An 18,425-nucleotide genomic window follows, 5' to 3' on the forward strand; every position below is an offset into this window, starting at 1 on the left:
TTCCTTGTTATTTCTTGCTTTCCAGCTTTTTGCAGTGCATGCGTGTTGTGTGCAGTCCTTTCAGGACTCCTACAGGTTCTAGCAAGCACCCAAAGGCAAGGGTGATCCTGTGGAAGGCCTAAGGACAGTGTGGATGCATGTGATAGCCTTGAGGCTGCCTTGAGCTCAGTTTGCTAGTGGTTTGAATGCCTGAATGCCTCTAAGTTGTGTCAGATCAGAAGTGAATGCCTGAGTATGCCTTGCCAGTGGGATGCCAATTCCACTGCCCTTGATCTTCTCAAATGCTATGTTTCAGATCAGCAATCGAAATGGGAGCAATTTTTGCCACTTGTTGAGTTCGCGTATAACAACACTGTACACTCATCCAGGGGGAAAGCTCCCTTTGAAATTGTGGCAGGAGAACGGAAGGTACCTCCCATTCTGCATACGAAAGAGAAGATTTTTGAAGCGGACAGATTTGTGGAAAGTTTGGATGTTGCTTATCAGAAGGTTAAAATAGCCCTTTAGAAAAGCCAAGAGAAACACAAATGGGCATCCGATAAGCATTGCCACGAGTTACTCTTGAAAGAGGGCGATTGGGTGCTGCTGCATTTTCAAAAAGCACGACTCAGGAAGATGAAAGGCAAGACGAAAGTGTACACAAAGCTGAAGATGCGGTATTATGGTCCTGTTCAGGTTTTTGAACGCATTAATGATGTAGCTTACAGGCTGAAGCTACCTGCCACTTGGACCATACACAATGCCTTTCATGTGAGTTTATTGAAGCCTTTCCACGGTGATGTGCCTGCTGACCTGCTGCATGAGGATCAGCCCAAGGTGGAAGAGTTGGATTCCGGAACAGATTTTGGCACATATGGAAAGAAAAGTGAAAGGTAGAGTTTCCCGTCGCTACCTGGTGAACTTCAGGAATTATCCTGCACTGGATGCGAGGTGGATGGAGGAGGGTGACCTGGCAGACTCACCTCAGATTTTGTCGCTCTACCTCGAATCGTTTCAGCTTGCGCCAACTACGGTACAGGTTCCTACAGGTTCAGCAGAGCAGAGATCTGGAGCATTCCCTGGTGCTCAAGAGGTACAGGTTCCTACAGGTTCAGCAGAGCAGAGATCTGGAGCATTGCCTGGTGCTCAAGAGGAGGGTAGCCTCCCCTTCCTTGATTCAGATTGCTCATATATCTAGAGATCGCTTGGTGGCACCGAGTGTCTCATATGAGATGCTGCTTGCTGACATTATTTCTGCCGTGAGGTCTCCATGATGGGTGTTCGCGACACTCGACATAGAGGATGCATTGATGTATGGATGGACTCTCGAGCTCTCCTAGCCCATATTATCGTTGCAGGTTGTATCTTATAGATGATGTATATTCTGGTATGGGCTATTTTTGCCTATTTGTACTTTTTCAGTAGCAACCTAGGTAGTTTGCTGTTTTAAGGGGAGGGTATGTCACGAGGACGTGAAAAGTGATGTAAAGTAACTTCGTAACTCAACCTACGCTTAATCCGGGGTTAACCATGGTTAAGTGTTGTAATGGTTTGGTTGTGAGGGACACACTTCCTAGAAGTTCCTAAGGGCACAGGCACACTTAACCATGGTTAACTCCGGATTAAGCGTAGGTGCACACTTCCTAGAAGTTCCTAAGGGCACACTTCCTAGAAGTTCCTAAGGGCAAAGTCTAGGTGCACCACTAGGTCCTAGGGGCAAGGCAAAGGCTTTAAAAGAGGACTCTGAAAGTTGGGTCCAAGGACAACCAACGTTGTCCTTGGTATGGGGGTTAGGACTTTAATGAAGGGGCAAATGGCAAGGAGGAGGTGCCATTTGTCATGCATGTGTATGCATGCCCTTCCCCCACCTTCCATCTCTCTCCCCTCACTCTCCCAGAGGTGTTAGACGTTTTCAGTTGTTCTTGTGCAGTTTTTGAGCTGTTTGAGCTGTTTCAAGCCTGTTTTAAGCCGTTTTAAGCTGTTTAAGTTTGTTTTGACTGTTCCAAGGCTAGTATACACTTCTAGGAAGTGCCAGAAGTCATTTTTGAACTTTTTGGAAATTTTCGTACGGGCTGTACGGACGTCCGTACGGACGTGTTCAGCTGCCTCCAGCAGATGCCCGGGGTTGTCTTTTTCTGTGCTAGACCTTTGCGCACATGTTTTTTGCTGTGTAGTGGATTCTGGAGCTGTTCCGGAGCTGTTCTAGACCAGTGCAGGCTACAGGAGGAACTTTCCGTGCTGCTTTTGGCACCCTCTCTTAGGAGGACTCAGGCACAGATCCCGAGGCAGTCATTTCAGGGTAGATCTGTGGACCATCTTTCCTCTATACCTCTTTCTTGTTCACCCTCCGCTCTCTACCTTTTTTTCTCTCTTCTCTTGATTGCTGGAAGACACCTGCACCGTGCGGGGAGCCTGGACAGAGGATAGGTGCGAGGAAGGAGCTCGCCTCTCTACCACAGACAGCGGGAGTTGGTTCCAGGTTCTGTTTTTCCTTGTTCTTTCTTGCTTTGCAGCTTTTTGTAGTGCATGCGTGTTGTGTGCAGTCCTTTCAGGACTCCTATAGGTTCTAGCAAGCACCCAAAGGCAAGGGTGATCCTGCGGAAGGCCTAAGGATAGTGTGGATGCATGTGATAGCCTTGAGCTCAGTTTGCCAGTGGTCTGGATGCGTGAATGCCTCTAAGTTGTGTCAGATCAGAAGTGAATGCTTGAGTATGCCTTGCCAGTGGGAATTCTAGTGGTGCACTTGGATTAGATGTTTTGAAGACAAGTAGAGGATTTGCAGAGAGGAACAGTGCAGGATTGAATCCTTGTTGTAAAGCATTTCCATTTAGAAGCATTAAATAAATACCGTAAGGGGCGCCAAGGTATTTGGGACCAGTGGGTGCACTATGTACTATTTTCATTGAGTAGGGGCATTCTAGCCTCACCTTTGTTATTGTTGAAGCTTGTTTCTAAGTTGTGCTAAGTGATTGAAGTGACCGAAGCTTGCATTGTGGTCATTTATGAAGTTTATGATTGAGTAGAAGAAGATCACTGTCCTTTTGTTTATCGAAGGCCGGTTTCACCGCATATTGGCTGGCTCCTCCTCCTCCTCCTCCATCTCCCATAGAAATTCGTGGCTCGCCGTTGTGTCTGATCAGCCTCTATATCCTCTGGTCCGGTCGCCCCCTGCTGCTCTCTGATCTGTTGTGCCTTTGTGAAGCAGCATCACCAAGCGTCTGGCTGAGTGGAGTTATTGTTGAGAAATTACATGAGAAATTACACTATGAAATCCCTCTTTCTCTCTCTCTCTTCTCTCTCTCTCTTTTGGTGAAATCTTTGATTGATTATATTATATGAGTAGCAAACTCAAAATAAGGTGCTACAATTACATCAACTGAAAATTTCAGTATATGCCAAAAAGACCTCATGATCTATGCAGCGGGTCTACAAACAATCAAAGAAAGATTGCTGCGGAGAATGCTTAAAAAAGCCAAACAGAGAGAAAATAGGATCACCAAAGACTTTACAATTCCTATATGTCCATAAAGTCCATAGTGCCCAATAGCGAAGCCAAACGAAGAAAAGATGAAACTCCGGTCTGGATGGATGAAACCCAAATAGCCAGAAGAACTTCCCAAACAGAACAGATGGGAATCTCGCTCGCAGGCGTTGTCGAAGCAAATAAACAAACTCACGAGAGCATGGACAATGCCGAAACAAGTGAGGCACAGTCTCCGAAGAAGCAGAACATCTGTGACAAAGTGCAGGAGCAATGTGTCGATGAGCTAATAGTTGTCCAGATGGAAACACTCCCGAAAGAACTCGCCAAAAGAAAACCTATTGCTGAGGTGGTACTTTATAGGCCCAAAGTTGTTGTAATCTTTTCCTCCACCATTTGGCTGGGCGATGCATTCGCCAAATAGAATCACCTCTCTCTGAAACCCAAGCAAAACAGAAGTCAAAGTCCAATCTTCCAGCAAGTCCTGGAGTTCCAAAGGAGGAATTGGAACAAAAGGCGAAACCATAGAAGTAATTTGTCGCCACAAAGGACGATAATGAGAGCCCAATCCATATGTAGTGGTTGCTAGAGAAAAGGGGAGCATAGTACCAGCATCATCTATAACATAAGCAACTGAGGTGATGCCTTAAAACGAGACAAAGTAGGAACATTGAGGTTCCTGTAAAGCCAAGGGAGGCTGAAAGACTTTCGACCAGTGAATGCCTTCACTCAAAGAATTCTCAAGCAAAGATTGCCGTCCATTCCATTCCAGATGAGAAAGAACATGCTTCCAGTCAAGAAGCAAGCGGGAGACAAAAGGGCAGCCAGGCAAAGTGCCATTAGTGCAGCCAAAAAAGAAATCCCAGTGATCGAGTTGCCAATGACCAAACGCAGAAATACTGATATGAGTGACTAGAGTCCTAATCATAAGAGCCCAAGGCTGATCACCTTGCAGAAATTGCAGCAACATTTTCATCCTGTGGGCAAGAATACGCACATGAATATCCGTGATGTTCAATCCACCATGCATCTTGGGAGAACAAATGTGATGTATCGAAAGCAACGTGAGACTTTTTCTGACCTGTTTGGATCGCCAGAAGATTTCCATAAAGACAGACATGAAAGATGTAACATCTGCCTTAGTGAACATGATCGATGGCAAGTAAAATTGAATATATGCGACAAGGATGGACTGCACTATTCGAAGATGAATGTGCAAAGGCCAGGTTGCCGGTTTCCAATACTCAAGCTTTTTCCGAAGCTTAGCCAAAACCCAATCAGTTTGTTGTCGGCAAGTGAGTTTCCACCCCAAAGGGTAACCAAGATGACGAACAAACTGAGTGGGTGGAATGATATCCCCAGGCCATAATAGACTTTGCCAGTCTTTGGAGTGCAAAGGGAGCAGCTTAGACTTCTGAAAATTAACATGAAGACCAGTTGCCAAACCATAAACAGAGAGGGCCTGCATCAAGGCACCAAGATCATGGGGCGTATTCTTCGGGGTAAAGAAAGAATCATCAGCATAAGCTTGAGCAACCATGCTGCGATTAGCACCCAATTCCAAGCCATGAAGTGATCGTGTAGCCACAAGATGATCAATATATTGTAGCATAGGATGAGTAGCAATGGCATACAGTAAAGCACTGAGAGGGCATCCATGGCGGACCGAACAATGAAGAGTCCACTCATCAGAGATATCCCCAGAAATAATGCAAGCCGCATTGCTATCTTTGTAAAGCCAATAAATAACCTGCTGCATTTTTGGTCCAAACCCCAAAGCTCACATAGTTTGCGAGATGAAATCCCATTGAACTGTGTCAAAGGCTTTTGCAATATCTACCTGCAAGAGTAGAACATCCTGCTGTGTGTATTTGGCATATTTAATCCCAATATAAGCATTGGCAATGTTATCTGTGATATGGCGACCTGGAACAAAACCATATTGGGAGGGATGCAACCCATCATGCAAATAACCTTTAATCCGATCAACCACCATTTTGGCAATGATCTTGTAAATGACTGGCATGAGCGTGATTGGCATCCAATCACCAGGTGAATCCCATAGCTGCTTTTTTCAGCTTGAGAAGATCCTTTTTCCATGACACAGGCATCTGCTGATTTTGCCATGCTGTATTTACCATTTGCAGCAAGGTGAATTTAAGAAGATCCCAGAATGCAAGAAAAAATTCAACAGTGAGACCATCTTATCTTGGAGATTTTCATCTGCCATAGGATCTCAGTGCATCAGACAATTCCCTTTCAGTGAAGGGATGTTCAAGTTCCAAAGCCTAAGCATCAGACAAAATTGGATGAATATGCTGCAAAAGAAGCTGACGTGCAGACACGACCCGAGGAGAAAGAGTATCCAGATGCCCAAAATGAGTGGAGAAGTGCTGCACACATAAATCAGCAAGCTCTGAACGAGATGTTGACCAAGAACCATTAGGCATCCGGATCCGACAAATATTGGCAGCCTGTCTTTTGTAGTGTAAACTCTTAAAAATTTGCTTGGAAGAGTAGCCTTTATCCAAAAATGCCCGTTGTCTAGATCGAGTTTCCCATTTAGCAAGCTTTTTGCGATCATTGGATTGAAGAGAGAATTGAGCTTGACATAAGAGCATGCTTTCCTCTGAAGACAAAGGGCGAAGATGAGCAAGCTCAGTCAAACTCTGACAAGTAAATTTGGCATGTGCTACAGTCTCCCTTGTGGCTTGCATATAGGATTTGCCATAATCTCGAATAACTGCTTGCATCTGAGCAACAAAAGCCTGCCAGGCATAATCCAAACCAATGCGTATCTGACGAGAGAGAGGCTGAATAGCATCAGAGACCAAGGCTTTAAAGTCAGCATGCTCCAGATAACTATTATTAATTAGCAAAAGCCTTCGGCAAGGCAATCTGTTAGTGGGAAATTCATGTAAGGAAAGCCTCAACCAAAGAGGAGCATGATCCGAATGTGGGAATGCATGATCGACCCAAATTTGACAAGTAAAGGCATCACAATGCTGTGGATCAATTTGATACCATCTGTCCAAGCGTGCCCGATAAGAAGATTGAGCATTATGCTGAAAGGTATAGCCCGGAAGCATGGGTTGTAATTCCTTCCAGAGATCAACCAGGCGCAAATGAAGCAAAAAATCGGACCATGCCTGTGTTTCAGAAGCCAACATATGAGTGTGGCCTGAGGTGTTGTCGCCCGATTGAGGGGCATTATTAAAGTCACCACAAATGAAGGCATGTTGTCGCCATGGATAAGTATGCATGGTAGCCTAGATCAAAGCTCTATCACGAGAAGATTGGGGGGCATAAACCGATGCAAATTCAAAAATTTCCCCTTGAACAAGGCATTGAACAATAATCCATCTACCATGGCAATCATTGAGAGCCACAACAGGTTGAAGGTCATGCTTTACCAAAAAAGCCACAATAGAAAAGGACTGCTCTCCAGCATAGAAGGTATCATAACCAGCAAAATGGCCTATTTGACCAGCATACATATGCTGATTATGCTCTTGCAAAGCAACTATATAAGGCTGCAATTGCCTGATATACATCCATACCAATTTCCATTTGCGACCATCACACATTCCCTGTACATTGAGAGTAACACACTTCAGATGATCAAGCATATTTACAGTTATGGGACAGGTATGTACAGCAACTAATGGGCTGTCTACGTCTGCATTTCCACCTCAATGTCCGGGCCTCTGCCCTAGGATGAAGCATCAGCCTGAGGAGAGGACAAAAGTGCAGCAACTTCTTCTTCAGGAAACAAGGTCTGCAGTCACAGCAGCCCAGGTCAAAAGCCAACACCAGAGTTTTCAGCAGGTGTTTTCCCATGAGAGGATGCACCACTCCAAGTCCGAGAAGGCAAGGGTCGCCTGGGGGAGATCACTTTGTGAGGAGTTTGCCATCCATCAGTCAAAAAATTTTCCCCCTTCCCCTGAGGTGGAGAGGACAAAGGCACAGGAAAAGAAGCATTACCATTTGAGACAGCCGGGGCTTTGCCTTTGTCTTGAACATAGAAAAACTGTTTGACCCCTTTGTTTTTGACCACAGAAGAGGCATTTGCATTCTTATTCAAAGGTTGAACCATTTCAGCTTGCATTGGCATCCGTGGAGCTCGGGAAGGGCATTGTGAAGCCATGTGCCCAAATTGCTTGCATTCAAAGCAAGTACCTGCAAACGGCCCCCACTTGAGCTGTAAAGGGCACTCCCCATGGAAACATTATTCACAGTAACCGAATATGAAGCTGGAGTGGGATGATTCGTATCCCACAAAATGCAGAAGCGATTCGAATTTCCATTGGGTCGCGGTGGACGTACCACCTTACCGAGGGAAGCTGCAATTTTAGGTAGAAGAGAAGACAAGCATTGAGAAAAATCCACAACTTCTACCCAAACAGGGCAACGATGCCGAATCAATGCTTGATAATCCCGGGTGGGAGACCAGGGCAGGACATGGACCATCTGTTGGCCATAGAAGAGAGGAGAGTGCTCTAGCAAAACCTGACGGTGCTCCTCATCAGCCATGATGATCTCAAAAAAGCCCCTCGCTGCATAATGAACTTTTTTGACATAAGAACCACCTAGGGTTCGAGCAGGCATCCGTCTTGGGAAGAAAATTATAATGGCATGCTTTGCATACTCTTTAACTAGATCAAATATATCATCCACTTCCACCATAATGCCAGTGATGGGAAGTGGATCTTTCCAACCTTTGCGGGTGTCTTCAAACCCTTCATGCATAACCTCATAAACAAGCTGAGCCTCAGCAGAGTCATGAAGGGAATCATCTCAATCCATCACTTGTGTTTTTGTTTCTTGTTGGAAACCAACTTGTCTTTGTGAAAGGTTTTCTCATAGGAATAATCCGCCATTCGAGTTAAGGAAAAGGCTTGGAAGCAGCAACGCTTTACAAGGAGGAAAGCACAGCAGGTACAAAACTATACGGATTTTTTCTGGCTGTATGGACAAAATGGTATGGATTTTTGACAGTACAAAATTTTTTTTCCCCTGACATCAAAATTGCATGGATTTTTCTAGACTGTGCGGACGAAATCGTACGGATTTTTGATAGTACGTTTTTTTCCCCCCCTTCCTGACAAAGCGTACGGACACAAAACGGGCGTCAAACGGAACCTCAAGGGCGTCAAACTAAGGGAGAAACAAGCAGCTGCAGCGTGGGAGCACGAGGGCTAGCACGGGATCTCTCTCACACACTCCCAATGACACCTTTTTTTTTTTCTCACCCACACACACACACACACACACACACACACACACACATTTTCTCTCTCACACCCCCCCCCCCCCCTCTCTCTCTCTCACACACACACACACACACACACAGAGCACTAGGGCCTAGGACAACTTGTCGGGCTGGACCCCCCTTTAAGGTTCTAATTCATTCAATGAAAACTGAGTACAAAGTTCAGCTCATGGGCTGCTTGCTTGAAAAACATACGTGAATCATTTTTACAAAGAGCTCACAAGCTCAAACTTTCTTGGCAACATGCCACTTGTCTGAAATCTAGACTATCTCTAATTACATGCCTCAAAGGGCAAATTCTTGGGCCTTCGTAGCACTGGGTCACATGGTCACCTCCTGGCTACCCACTGGGCTCCATAGCGCTCGGGCAATCAACCCCTCTTAGAACGTGCAACCATTAATGAAAGCGCACATAGCCATGGCACCCATTAATCGTTAGCACTTTTGCATGCAAATAAATTCTAGACTAATCCTAGTCTCTGTGGGCGTCCCCACCAAGCAAACATGTGTACATAAAAATAACTAACTGTGGTTGACCGAAGCCAACCCTTCTAGCTGTAATTAAGGACTTTGAACAGGGGTGAAGGCGCCTTAATTAATGCTAGAACTCTCCGACCGGAGTCGGTAATGATCTAGGTTGACCGGAGTCAACCTGCTTTGGCCGAAGCCAAGTCTAGTTGACCGAAGTCAACTCTTTTTGACTGGGGTCAGAGGTTCTTTGGTTAATCGCAGTTAACCCTCTTGGCATACGCCAAGTCTTCCCAACCGTGGTTAAGTATCTTTGACTGAGATCAATACTTTGACCAATAAAATAAATTTTTTTGAACATAATTAAATAAATGAAAGACTTATTAATTATGGTCAAATAAATGGTCAACTAGAACTTTGACTTTGGAGTATTCACAACTTAGTGACAGACTAGCAGGGAGGCAGCTGAGGAAGGAGCAACCAAGTTGTATGAATTTTAGCATGCATAGGTTAGGATATGGACTTGGATTTACATTGAATGTTGTCTGATATGCATACATCTCCTTCAATGCTTTCCCCTATTTGTTCAATTGGATCATCCAATCGTTCTATTTCTTTGTTGGATTTTCTTTGAAATGCTCTTCATATCAAGACGATGCCATATACTTTCTTTTGGTGTTTCTTCAAAAATAACATCCCGACTGTAAAACATTTTCTTTGTTGTCAAATTGTATAGCTTGTGTGCTTTCTTCTCTTTTGCGTGTCCACAATCTTTTTTTAGACTCTTGGCAAAATTTGCTCCTTTTGTTCTTCTAGATATGAGCGTATGTTATTGAACCAAATACTTAGAGATGTCTCACCGTTGGTTTGACTCTTGTCCATGCTTCCTCTAGTGTCATATTATGAGTGCACGGGTTGGTGAGCAATTAATCAGGTATACTATGGTATTTATAGCTCTTTGCCAGAGCAACTTCTTTGCAACATACATTGAACACTTTCACAAATTATCCAATCCTTTCTTTTTGAGACATCATTTTGTTTTGGAGTATTTGCAGTAGTCATTGCTCTTGCAGAACTCAACAGACCTATAAAATGTTCATCTATCAAAGTAAAATAAGTGTAGATATAAATGGGTCTTAGGGCTAGGTTCCTATACCAAAGTACACTAATTCAACCTACCACTAACCTTTGTATACTTAAAACATGAGACCGTAACACTCACCTATTCCAGAACTTAGATTGTACAGGAAACAAAGCTATCTGTACTAGGAGGGATGAGATTACTTTGAAGTGGAATGTGAGGTAGTTTAAGACAATGGCGGATATGTGAGCTTAGATGTGAAGAACCACACTTTTCGAAAATGCAAATGTGTGCAATGCATGCAGAATTTGAATGCCGATTGGCCCTCCAATGGGGAAGAGCACCCTCGTGAGAGTACTTGTTTCTTTTTCGACCTACATGCAAGGTGGGAGAGAGATGACGGATGAATGCAATGTCATAGAAAGAATGCTACGTGAGATTCACAATGAAAGGGTGATACCCTTTCATTAATGTCCCTTGAGATCACTCAAGTTCCATCTTCCCATTTACACCTACCCTTAGCCTATGACCCATGCACCTACCATTCAATGCACTCTAATGCACCCTTTCCCTTTCCTATTGCCCCTAGGACCTAGACACGTGTGTGCACATCTTTATTACTAATCATTGCCCCTAGGACCTAGACACGTGTGTGCACATCTTTATTACTAATCATTGGCCAATGTTACATAGTTTTGGCGGTACTATTTACACTGCTTGATCGATCATAAATACAAATATATAACCGCACCATCAAATTGGCGCCTAACAATAATAAAGTTCTAATGACTATTAATTAACTAAATAATCATTTCTCTTGTCATGACACTCCCTCCTGCTTGAATGAGCATAAGTCCTCTTCTGGATTATTGCTTGTCTCTTCCTCTTACGTGCACTTTCTCTTGTTACTTCTGCCATTGCATCGCCTCTTTGTAATCTGCGAGTATCTGTGGAAAATCTGTAAAGAACTCTTCTTCCATCCATTGTGCATCACTAGCTGGCTGGTTTTTAAACTTCTGTAAATACATATATCTCTTCTTTCCACGAGTACTCTTCTCTTTATGGTACACGATCTGTTCCGGAGTAAGAACTTCAGTCCCATCTTCAAGTTCGGGTTCTTCTTGATGCTGAGTATCCAAAAACGCAGAAGTATCGCCATGGTATCTCTTCAAATTGCTCACATGAAAGATGTTCTTCATACGCCAGTGGGCTGGTAACTTCAGCTCATACGCTCTGGATCCTTCTTCTGGATATAAAGCTGCTGAAATCTGAAATGGACCATAAAACTTCGGTGCTAGCTTGACATGTTTGGTACTTCCTCTCACTGACTTGATTCTTCTTTTATCAATCTTTAATAAAACCCAATCATCCTCCTTGTAATAAACTTCTTTTCTTTTTTTATTGGCTGCCTTGGATTATTGAGCCTGGGCCTTCTTAATATGTTCTTTTACCTGCTCAATAACCTGTGACATATCCTCAGCAAACTGGTCAGCAGCAAAAATTCGCTCCCCCAAGTGTGTTATTGGAGTGGGTAAACATTGCCCATAGATGATTTCAAATGGGGCTTTCTTAGTGGAAGTATGTACAGTGTTATTATAAGCAAACTCTAACATGGGTAAGAACTCTGGCCACCTTCTAGGTTGGTCATGGACATAAGCTCGAAGTAAAGTAATTATGGTTTGATTGGCATTCTCACTTTGTCCATCTCCTTGAGGATGGAAGGCTGTAGTAAATTTCAGTTTGGTTCTGAGATTCTCTAATAGAGCTGTCCAAAAGTTGCTAATGAAATGGCCATCATTATCGGATACAATGGATTTTGGTAACCCATGTAACCTGAAGATTTCCCTAATGAATAACCTTGTTGTTTCAGGAGCAGACAACTCTTTTTTACAGGGAATAAAATGAGCTTGTTTACTCAGCCTATCTATAACAGTGAAAATCTGCTCAAACTGACCAACCTTGGGGAAACCAGACACAAAATCCATTGTAATGTGTTTCCACCTTTCCGAAGGAATAGGCAAAGGCTGCAAAAGACCAGCAGTCTTACTTGTGCCAGATTCGCTGACATACGTCACATTGTTGAACAAAGGTCGAAACTTCTTTGCAAAGTTTAGGCCAATGGAAGTATCTCTCAATATTGTCAATGGTCCCTCTAATGCCTCTATGTCCAGAATATGGACTCGCATGTAACTCACTCATGACTAGATACCGAAATGTTTTGGGTACACATATGGCACGTCCCAAAAATAAGTATCCATCCACGATGGAATAAGCCTCTAAATCCCCAACCTCATTACGCTGAATCTTCCCATAAATGTCAGCGAAGTCCTCATCTAAAGGATAAGCTTCAACCATTGCTCCTAATGATTTCTCCTTAATCACAGAAACGTGATTAACTTGGGGCCGTCTACTCAAAGCATCAGCTACTAAATTCTCCTTTCGTGGCTGATATTCGATATTTGGTTGCCCAAAGGATTGAATATATTCAGCCCACTTGATTTGTCTTGAAGAGACAATGGGTTGAGAGAACAAGTGCTTGATACTTTGATGGTCAGTCTTAATCTTGAAAGCAGAACCATATAAATAATGCTTCCATAACTTTAGAGCATGAATGACTGCCAATAACTCCTTCTCATACGTGATATATTTCAATTCAGCCCCTTGAAGTTTTCTACTCTCATAAGCAATGGGATGCCCTCCTTGCATCAACACTGCCCCAATCGAGGTACCACTTGCATCCGTACATACAACAAAGAACTCTTTGTCCATGTCCGGAAGTGTTAACACTGGTGCAGTCACTAATGTTCTCTTAAGCTCCTCAAAAGCTACTTGGTGAACCTCTCCCTACTCATACAAGGAATGCTTCTTCAACAAATCTGTTAGTGGGGAAGCAAGACGTGCAAAATTCTTAATGAATCTGCGATAATAACTACACATCCCTAGGAAGGATCTCAGCTCATGTATGTTTTTGGGTATTGGCCATTCAATTATGGCCTTGACCTTTTTAGGGTCAACCCGAATTCCCTCAGCAGACACAATGTGTCCCAAATACTCTATTTTTGTCTTGAAAAACTCACTCTTCTTGGTATTTAGGAACAATCGATCCTTCCTTAGGAGCTCCATCACCTTAGCAAGGTGATCCTTATGCTCTTCCTCATTCTGGCTGAACACTAAAATGTCATTAAAAAAAACTATGACAAATTTTCCCAAGTAGGGTCGCAAAACCCTTCTCATCAGCCTACTAAAAGTGGCTGGAGCATTAGTTAGGCCAAAAGGCATGACCAAAAACTCATAATGTCCAGTGAGAGTGCGAAAAGCAGTCTTATGTTCATCCCCAGCTTTCATACGAAGTTGATGATAACCAGATTTCAAATCCAATTTGCTAAAAACTTTAGCACCTTTAAGCATATCCAATAAATCATCCACTCTTGGAATCGGGTACCGGTTCTTAATCGTAAGTTTATTCAAAGCACGGTAATCTATACACATACGATATGATTCATCCTTCTTCTTAACCAATAATACAGGTGCTCCAAATGGAGAACTGCTTGGTCAGGCCTTTTTGCAACAGATCTTCAATTTGTTTTTCTACCTCCTCCATTTCTATCCTGTTCATCCTATATGGGGCTCTACATGGAGGGGAAGCTCCTGGCTCTAAGTCTATGGCATGATCATCTTCTCTCTCCATGGGCAATTCGAATGAGTCATCTCTTGAAAATCGATCCTCATAAGCTCTAAGGAACTCATTTCTCTTCCGATCTTCTTTTGAGATACGAAGATCTCGTGAATCCCGTATATACACAAGATTACAATCTACCCCTCTTTTTACCAATCTTTTCGCTTGGGTAGGAGTAATCAATGGAATTGTATACACGTCCCGATCCCCTACAATCCTTATGTTTTCATCCTTATGTACAAAGCAACAATGATGAGTATGAGGATGAATAGTAGGGTTAAAATCATACCGCCATGGTTTACCTAGTATCATGTCAACGTCTTGTAAAGGGGCTACTAGAAAATCCCTTCGATCTCTATATTTTTGTATACGAAAAGGAATATTTCGTACTATGGATGTGTCTTCTTCATTGTGTCCCCTAAAAGCTCCTGAAAGCGACATGTTTTTTATAGGTTCTTGTTTAAGATGGAGTAATTTTGCCAATCTATCACTTACTAAGTCATAATTACATCCATCATCTAGGAGAACCACTATTCTCTGTCCATTCACGAATCCATACACCTTAAAAAGATCATGAGGCCCAAAGGTATTGGCTGAATGGACAGCATTCACTATTGGCTCAATAGTCACAGTAGATTTCGAGGGTGACAAGGTAGAAGCCTCACCCTCCTGCTTGGATGCCTTGGCTTTCCCTTTTACTGAATTCGTCTTGGCAATCTTAGCCAAGAGAACGGGACACTTATGCCATACGTGCCCTGGCTTATGTTTCTTACAACCGAAACATTTTCCTTCCTTAATCAACTTCCTCTTCTCTTCGTCAGTCATAGAAGGAAATGGCACCCATCCAGGACGTGATTGGTTGTTCACATTCCTTACAAGAGCTTTACCCTTCCCTTTATTATTCTTAAACCGGTTTGGTTTCCTAAAAGTGGGTATATTATTGGTCTTAGATGATGACCCATACTCCTTATTGAAGGGTTTACGAGGATTCAATTTTCTCTCGGCTATTTCAGCCAGCTTAGTGAGGTCCTTAAGCGTGGTCGGGTTAAACATTTCAACCTTGTACGTTACTTTTGGGCTTAAAGCTGCTAAATACTTCTTTCTCCTATCTTCCTCACTCTTTTCGAGTAACTCTAGAGAGAGTTTCCAAAATCTGGCTGTAAAATCTGCATTACTCTCATTATCGAACTGCCTAAACCTCTCCCAACGAAAGGTTAGGTTCTCTTCATGCCTTGGTGGCATGAAAGTGGTTTTCAGTTGCTCCACAAATTTAGCCCATTCATGAATAGGCTCTTTTCCTGTTTGTGACAAGGACCACCACATTAGAGCATCCTTCTGCAGATGCAATGTGGCAAGAGCAAGCTTCTCTTGCTCGGTCTTGTCTTGATGGGCAAAGTATAGCTCAAAATGACGAATCCAATTGAGGATTTTGTCAGCCTCCCTTGCCCCATCATATTTGGGGAACTCAATTCTCTCTCGCGGTTGGAATTTGGACCTCTTAGAAGGGTTACTCAACTCTTCATTCCCGAAGTTTAAAGTCCTCTTAGTCCCTAATCTTGTCATAATGGACTGCTCAATCATATTGCTAAGCTGGAAAACCAGCTTATCAACATGAGTCTCCTCTCTTCCTCTTGCACTTGGATTATAATCCATGTGTATTGGGTTTTGAGTTGAAGGCGTGAACTCATCACCTTGTTCTTGGCTGGTCTCATTTCTTCTTTCATTACGAAAGGAGAACTCCCTATCAGTAGGTTCTTGAAGGAGAGACTGCTGTAAATCTATTTGTGGGTTATCATACTCAAGATGTGTATAACTCTCACCTAATCCATCCTCTTCAAGAGGGGGTGAAGGTGTTCTTTCTCTCTCTCCTTGGGGTAATGGAGGAAAAGGAATAAGTTCATTGTTATATGTCCCTTCCCCTTCCATTCTTTCCTTTTAGTAATACAAGAGAGAAAATGTCTTGCTGTAATTTCAAAAAAAAAGAAGGCTTATTTTACAGCAAACTTCAAGTGTTGTAGAGGTGGTGGTACTTATCCGACTCCCGCTTCGTTTGTGTTGAGAAGACACTTAAAATGACCTCCTTTCCCTTCTCTTTCAAGCTTTTCTTCTTGTATTTCTGCTGTAAACTGGTACGCTCCGTTTGGGCTACTTGTTTTAAGCGGATTGGAGCTCTAGATACCGTTATAGGGGGTACTTGATGGGTGGATCACTCCCTTAAAATCTTATTCCGATCCGACTTCCGGTTGGGTAGAACGGGAATCCCTTTTTCTCACGGTTTAAGGGTACATTCACATTGGGGGGGGGGGGGGGCAAAAAGAGAACACCCCGTTCGCTGTTCGCCGTTGAAGGCCAAAATTTTTCAGAAAAATCCCTTGTCTCAGAACCTCGAGATCGGTCAGTCGTGATCCTTTTTCGCCAACGTCTCTTGCGACTTCCGTCGTTCGCAACTGTCGCCCTCTTCTCGTCCCGCTCGTGGATCGTCGCCGCTCTGATACCAAATGTGAAGAACCACACTTTTCGAAAATGCAAATGTGTGCAATGCATGCAGAATTTGAATGCCGATTGGCCCTCCAATGGGGAAGAGCGCCCTCGTGAGAGTACTTGTTTCTTTTTCGACCTACATGCAAGGTGGGAGAGAGATGACGGATGAATGCAATGTCGTAGAAAGAATGCTACGTGAGATTCACAATGAAAGGGTGATACCCTTTCATTAATGTCCCTTGAGATCACTCAAGTTCCATCTTCCCATTTACATCTACCCTTAGCCTATGACCCATGCACCTACCATTCAATGCACTCTAATGCACCCTTTCCCTTTCCTATTGCCCCTAGGACCTAGACACGTGTGTGCACATCTTTATTACTAATCATTGGCCAATGTTACATAGTTTTGGCGGTACTATTTACACCTCTTGATCGATCATAAATACAAACATATAACCGCACCATCAAATGGGCACCTAACAATAATAAAGTTCTAATGACTATTAATTAACTAAATAATCATTTCTCTTGTCATGACATTAGACATTCATGGTGATAGTAATATGGTGCGTACTTTAGGTGGCTTGGCTTGTTGCAATGGTAGGAAATTGGAGGATGAAAAACTAGAGTTTTTTAAATCGCATGGTTTGGTCACAATGTTTGTTTAGGTGGAGGGTGAAAGCCTTTTGGACAAATTGAGGGGGTGTTTTCATGTATAGGCATTTGTAGCCTTCTACTTGTGTGTTGAAGATGTTGTCATGGACTTTATGAAGATTGTGATATTCTGAAAGCAACAGGGTATGGGGAATACTCATTGATCATATGATCATTGAGACAAACTTAGTAATCGAGGAAGTTGCTATAGAGCTTGAGAAGATGGTTGCTATAGAAGAAATTGAAGAAACTTTTGTTTCATCTCTATATTTTCTTGATTTCACAGATGATGGGTTATGCATAAAGCTTGATGCTGGGCTGGAGGAGATGAATGATGCACTGTCAATTAGAGACCCCTTTGATTGATGAGCTTGATGATGTCGGACAGTGGTTGCAATGTGAGCGCATGCATGTTGGCCTGCATGTGGGCAGGACCCTGGGAAAACAAGGAGTGAGGGCATGGGTTGCTTGATGTACTAGAACCCCTGTGAATTTTGTGGTTTGGAGCAAGAAGGGGGAAAAGAACCTTAGGATCCAAAAGTTGGCCATTGGTTTGGCTTTAAAAAGGTCCCACTAGAGGGGGCATGGGGCAAATGAAGAGTGGTGAGTGCGACGTGGCATTTCCCCATGCCTTGATGCATTTGGCAAGGTTGCCCTTGGGAATCACCTGGAAGAAATTCACAGAAGGCAAGAGGCGCCGACAGGAGACGAGAGGACACACACACGAGATAATTCACGTGAACCATCTATAATACGGCCACCATACGGTCTCGTTATGATGGGCTGTGTGTACGGGCTGGAATGTACGGCTGCTGCGGTACAGACTGTACGGACTTTCCGGACGTAGAGATTAGAAGGACTTGCTCGTGGAGGTTGCCTTGGGCTGTGTGCACAGGCACGAGAGCCAAGGTTGTACGAGCAACATGGATAGAAATCTCTCTGGGTGTATACTTAGTGCATAAGCTTGTGTATGAGCTGAGTCTATTGTCTTGGAATTGGCTGGTCAAGATTGCAATTATCCATTGTCTTGAATGCATCAGTGTCTCAAGGGAGTACTCGTGGCAGATAGAGGAACTGTGTGATCCAGAAAGACTTGCTAGTAACTGTTCTGAGGCGTATGTAAGTACTCGGGACAGTTTTTGGATGTCTTCTTCCATGATGGTGTAGAGCAGAGGATTGTAAAGGTTATGTTTTGGGCTGGGAGGCCTTCCGGGTTGTGAATTACCTGTGGAGCAAGTGATTTCAGCCTTTGTGTAATTTGCAATTGAGTTGCTCGAGATGACTTTATTAAAGAGGTGAATGGCTAATAGGGCACTCAAGGCAGCTACGG

The 18,425-nt window shown here is 43.4% G+C and overlaps 1 protein-coding gene across 2 annotated transcripts in view; it reads left to right on the forward strand.

Moving 5' to 3' along the window:
- Window positions 1-18,425, forward strand: part of LOC147880510 (uncharacterized) — a 53,505-nt gene that overhangs the window by 21,908 nt on the left and 13,172 nt on the right. The gene's annotated exons all lie outside the window — the stretch shown is intronic.

Source organism: Dipteris shenzhenensis, chromosome 32 (assembly GCF_047967505.1).
Source record: "Dipteris shenzhenensis isolate YYH24624 ecotype China chromosome 32, Dip_SZ_1.0, whole genome shotgun sequence".
Taxonomy (NCBI): Eukaryota; Viridiplantae; Streptophyta; class Polypodiopsida; order Gleicheniales; family Dipteridaceae; genus Dipteris; species Dipteris shenzhenensis.